The following is a 6,674-nucleotide window of genomic DNA, read 5'->3' on the forward strand; positions in this document are numbered from 1 at the left end:
TTAGAGCCTCCTATGGACTAAAGTGATGTACTGTTAAGGGTTTCTCAAACTATTCATCTCACAATGCACAATTGCTTAGAATTATGTAGTAACATAAGTTATTGTTGATTAGGTATTTTAATTTAAGGTCCATAATATGTATGTGCTAAGGAAACTCTACTACATATAAATAAATGAAAATAAAATTAGTATCTGTTTACGCAGCGATCTAGTACTAGGACTTAGGAGAAGAAATAAAACGTTATATACTTTTAACTTTACATACTAAATCATAACGGAAAAAAAATCAATAAAACACGACTCCACAGCATCCGTAGTCTCTGCAAAGATGGCACATAAGAATATGTCGGTCAGAGCACGGTGGAGTGAGATAGCGCAAATCTCTTTGGAAAAGTGTCCAAGATGGGCGCCGATTTTATGAGTATCACTCGCTACTCTATGGTTTTCTATTAGTCAATGTTATTTTATTTGAAAAAGGTAAAGACTGTAAGCGAAAAGTGATGATAGAAATTCGCTTGGTTTTGCTTCGGCTTATTTCAAGAACAAATAGGTAGATATACAATTTAGGTGTAAAGCAGTATCTACATAAACAAAAGACATTATGAACATAATATTAATAATTTATAAATAACACATTAAAAAGTTACGCTCAGTCATAGGTTATGTAAATTCAATAAAAATAATTTAATAAAATCATACAAAAGATTTTATTAGTTATTATTTTTAACAAGTATGTCGCACAAAATCTACAATATAAGGGTCATTTTCAAAATATTTGTACGTCACGAAATTGTCAGTAAACTGTTTCGTTAGGAAATGTCAGGAAGTTGTAAAAGTAAGGCTGTATTCAGAATAAGTAAAAAAGTAAGAAGTCACTAGTTAAAAAAAATATATATTTTTAGTTACAAAATAATCAACAAACAATCAATTTTTATAATTCTCTGTTTGCTTTTCCTTTTCTTTTCTTCTATCATTAGCTTCTTTCCATTTTTGTCTTCGAGCTTCTTTTTCACTGTCATTAAGATCTGATATTTTTCTTTGTCTTTGTTTCACTTTCTCGAGCTGTTTTTTCCTTTTCTTTTCATATTTTTCAGGGTTTTGCTTTTTTAGTTTTTCAATGTATTTTTTTGCCGTTCGGCACCGGTTAGCGGCATTCTGAAACTATAAAAAGCTGTTGGATATATGTATTTTGAATAAAAATAAAAACAAAAGTAAGCATCACTCGTGTGGGTGGAAAAGCGATCAACACTAAATGCAAAAAGGCAAGCGTTATCCCATCAGAAACCACTTGTAAAATTGGAGGCCAAGACTCACTGATCCGCTTTCACTATAAAAAAGTTATCAGATCCCAGGAAAAGTCAAGTCCCTAAGCCCGACTTTACTAACCCTACATCATGGTTTAAAAAAGTATGGCCTGTAGTTACAAAAAAATAATCTTGAGAGATTTATTGTTTTTCTCCTTTATTATTATTCGTTACATTAATTTAACACACATTTTAATATCTTATTTTCATACTTTACACATGAGACCACAGCTTTACCGTCTACAATTTACTGACGTCAGTAAATGTCAAGAAATTGTTCGTCAGTAACATGTAAAAAATAACCTAAGAAATACTTTTACACAAAACATAATCACATTTACCATTAGATTGAAAGTGTAATCTATTACTCTAGTCATAATTTAAGTATATTACAATTGCGGTAGGTGAATTCTTCAAAATGTACTTACTTTTGTTGAGAATACGTCGTTAGGAAATTGTAACTAAATTTTTTGCACAGCACACTACTGGACTTCTTCCATGTCTGGACGACGAACAAAATGGCGGCGCGTTAATGTGACCTTACTTTTCGTGACATGACCATTGTTGCCAATGATTAGAGTTAGATTCCTCTTCTTTGTGATACAAGAAGTTGGTTAAATATGTCAATAAATCAGTGTCACGAAATTGTAACGATTGATAGGGACATTTTTATAATATGTAATTCTTCGTTTATTTAAGGTAATTTAAATAGTTTAATCTATCAGATATAACACTTCAAACATTGCTTTTTAATTATGATACAAAAAAATAGGAAGTTTCATACAAAAATTCTGATAAAAATATTGGTTTTCATTGTCGTCCACATAGGGGACAATAAAAAAATGTATGGAGCTTTTTTTGTTACTTTATTTTCACATTAAATTTATGTAAGAATTTGAATCGCAATTCATTGCTTTTTATCAGAAATGATATGCAGTATGCTTAAGTTTAGTGTGTAAAACGTTAACAATGATTTATATCAGTCGTAACCATATTTTTTTCGAAGGTTTTTTAGGGGGACAAACATTTTGTAGTAATGTACAATTATTTTGAAAACGACTCATAAATCAAATAATGGAAACCGATCCCCATTAAATAAAAGTTAAAACTACTTATAAACTACGATACTTCACTCAATTATATTTCGATAACCACTCAAAACCCTTATATTTATTCTTTCACTAACTTCACCCCTAAACCTATGAATATAGAGCTTATTTTAAGTTTAGCTAGTTATGTGGACAATGTTGTAAATGCCCGCTTGAAACGTGATAGCCACTTGACGCATTACACGGTCAAAACAATAAAGAAACACGTCAAGAGACAACGGCTCGGTGATTTTTCGAGATTCGCAATTGTTTTTCGACTCATACCAAGATTCCCCGCTGTGCTCTAGTGGCCGGTTATTATGCGGTTTTCCTGTGAGAATATGTATGTACTTCATATATTGTGGTTGTGTGAAAAATTGGTTGTTCGCTTTATTGGTTTTTTGGTGACGGATTCGAATCGATTTTCTTGTAAATTCTTAAGAATGCTGAATAAACACTGAATGAATTGATCTACGTAAAATGAGTGGATTATTAACATATTTTAACACATTATTAATTTTGTTTATAAATTATATGTCCTGCAATTAAGTGAATAATTAATAGTTACTGTGATTTTTTTTAATTTAAAACCTAAAAAGACGCGCTATTTGGCGTTAATAAAAAAATATAAATGACAGGAACCCTTCCGTAGGTACAGTCTGCAGCATAAATCTCTTGGGGCGCAAAAAGTGACGCTAAAAACGTCTCTCATTCGGCGGAATCATATTCTGTTAAACTCGTTATGTGCCCACGGCTTGTTGCGCTGACCTGGCAAGTGTTGGGATTATGTGGATATGATACAAAAATCTATTTAAAAGGACTTTTAATAGAAGTATCTAATTTCCATATTTTAACCGTGTAACACACTTTTGCTATAGGTAGTATCGGCATTATGCATTTGTTATTCAGGCTTTTTTGCTCCCAGATAGTGGCTTATAAATAATTTTGTTAAGTGCTACTGGTAATAGTTCGTTGAGTCTACAGTCGCGCGTAAACTACCTCCCGCAGCATAAAGGTAGTCATGTTATTCCACTAATACTACTAACCATTAAAATGAATATATATAAAATTCAGTACTTTCAAATCATTTATTTTTGATAAATACCTATGTTTTATATTATGTTTTAACTAATGCCTTATCCACACCATCCTCGCGTAGCCACTTCGCTGTGAAAGCAATACTGTATTGAGTTTTTAGCGGCCGCAGGACTGTCGTCGCACGAAATATTGAGTTGCCGACCTTTTACCGGCCAATGTGGGTGTCGATTGATTTTTTATTGAATTTAACTAGTTACTTGCCTCACATTTTTCTTAAAAGACTTTCGAAGTATGGACTGCTAGGAGAGTAACTCATTAGAACATTATGATTACCTTTACGTCGGTTGAATAACAGAAATTATATGCAGTTTATTGTTAGCACCTCCGACTGTAAATAAGACGAAAAAAAAATGACGTTTAGGTACTTACTCAAATTTTTCATTTATCATCACAGCTCTAGTTGATAAAGAAAACACATAAAAACATAAATCTTTAAAATAAAGCATAAAATTATTGATAAGGTGACATGCTAATTCTTCGTTTGGCCAGCGCGGGGATTCAGGGCCTGAAAACTCATAAACCTGCAATAATTATTATGAAAGGAAATGTAACGCAGTTACAGTCTGTATTGTGTTCATTGGTTGTGAAAATAATACAGGTAAGCCCTTTCTATTAATCTCGGGAAAAAAATCATGTTTATTTTACATTCTATGTTTTATGATAATAAATACCTTTATTTTTTAATTATTTCGTTACATAAGAAATCGAAACATTTTTAGTGATTATTTTTTATATTTTTATCTTCTACACTAGAATTATTGTCTCGAAACATTTTTAGTGATTATCTTATATATAAAAATGAATCGCAAAATGTGTTGGTAAGCGCATAACTCGAGAACGGCTGAACCGATTTCGATAATTCTTTTTTTTATTATATTCCTTGAAGTACGAGGATGGTTTTTATGTAGAGAAAACGAAAATATGTACCACGGGCGAAGCCGGGGCGGACCGCTAGTTTTTTATATTTTTATCCCTACACTAGAATTGTCTCGTAATAGTTCGCAAGTGTGATAGCACCCTCGTGTGACCCATAATTGATTTAGAGCCGCTTTCAAATCAATACTGACACCCTGCTACAGTAAACTATTATTCACTACCTATTGTATTATCGATACGTTTTTGTTTCAGAATGGAAATGTTGACTTTGCCCGGGTAAAACTAGAAGGAAGGTAACTTTGTTTTATAATCTATGACATTTCGTAAATGACATGTGTACCTACGATGATAAAATTAAGGATAAGGATTTTGAATATACATTTCAAAATCAAATGTGGAAAAATTGCGAAGTCGGATCAAGATTACCTATATCGCGAACAACTATATGCGGCGAAAGACGTCTAGTCATTAGACTCATGTGATAAAAATAAATATTTAAATACCTAAGTAAATAATTTGTTATTACCTCTAGACAACTTGTTACGACCGACGCGGCAGCTAGCAGTATTTTACGAGGTGTCATCATCCTAAAATGTTATGTTTGCAAAACAATTGAGAGAGCGTACTACAGTATTCAGGAATATATGGACGATAAAGACCCATGGAGGGTTGTCGCGTAAAAACCACAGGACAGTTCTTTGGCATATTATGTAGTTATATAAGTTACATATTATGTAAATTTATTGACATTATTTTAAAAGAGCAACTATGGAGTTTCTTGCCGATTCTTCTCCATAGATACCTACTGCTTTCCGAATCGGTGGTAAATGTTAAAAATACTATGTAATGACGATTCGAAAGTGCTACTAAATAGTAGTCTAATTGAATAAATGAATGTTTGAGTTTGAATGTTTGAGCACAGATTAGAGAATAGTTACTTCGTAACAGATACATCACTCCCATACAAAAGCTAAAATACCTACGCTATATTTACCTACAAAATGCGCCGCAACTCGGCTGCAGTAAGAAATGTACTCTACGAACACGCATCGAGAAGCGAGTTTCCCGCGCACGCCGCGTGATTGCGTCATCAAACGAAAACGTTAGGGTTGTACCGAGCGCGTAAATTAAACACAGAGTTGCTGAAACACTTAATTTTTTATTGTTAATTATATTTGTTACATTATACAATAAAAAAAATGAAATCTTATTGATAGTAGTTGTTTCCTTCGGTTTCACCCGCGTGGACCCGCTATATGTGTCTCCTGGATAAAAAGTAGCCTGGTAGGTTTGTGAGTTTCTTTGTTACTTCCCGACACCCGTCCACATCGCAAAAACCGGGCATCTTGGTAGCGAGCGCGGGAAACGTGACGCGGGTGCGCAGTCTCGCGTGTGCCAACCAACTGCCGCTTGGGTCGGTACCGACCTACTGTGCGGTAGGCACTTATAGCGCGACCTTGAGCGAGTGACGGAGGCCTGGTTTGAGTTTGAGTTTGAAAAAACAATTCCTTCACGACCTACAAAAGGACTGAAACTACTCTCATCTACCTATATCCAAACCAACATTCCTACAACTCCCCTGAAGTAACCGCAGACCTTTAAACAATAAAGCGTCATTTAATTAAAATAATTTAAAACCCTGTTCTCAAAATATGAACGGAAGCACCTGCGCCATACTTAGTGATAATCGGAATAACACGGAGATTTATTCTTAAGCTGTTAATTTGGACGGGCGTCAAATACAATTTTACGGTGCGAGCACTGAGCCGATTGTGGCCGACACGACGAGCCTGCGACCGGGAAAAATGGACACGGCTTATAAAATGTTTATAAAAAAAACAAGGCTTATAAAGAATAAGAGTTTTATAACAGGAGAATTAAAATAGACATTTAAATAGTAATAATGAGAACGTTACTGAAAAAGCATTTGGGGAAGAAAGCAGTGTTTTATTACTGAAAGGGAAGTCGTTCTTTTTAACTTGAAAAAACTATTTCATTTTCCTGAATAGATAGGAAAAGTTCGTTATTGATAGGATGGCCTTGGCTAGATACCAGTGATAATATCTGTTACTCACTCACATGAAAAAGCATTTTAATGAAGTAGACACGGTCAATTGATACAAAAAGAATTTGAGAAGAAAATTGTTTTTATTAAAATAAGTTTGACATTTTATTTTACTCTATTTATTTATTTATTTATTTATTTACGGCATACGCCAAACCATACATATATTAAACTTAATTCTAAACTTATCACTATGTTCTTAGTTCTAGGTACCTCTTACATTCTTCACCTATCATTCCCATC

This window comes from Colias philodice, chromosome 11, assembly GCF_061535455.1.
Source record: "Colias philodice isolate Cphi_HAF_F1 chromosome 11, ilColPhil1 Martin Lab GWU primary, whole genome shotgun sequence".
NCBI lineage: Eukaryota > Metazoa > Arthropoda > Insecta > Lepidoptera > Pieridae > Colias > Colias philodice.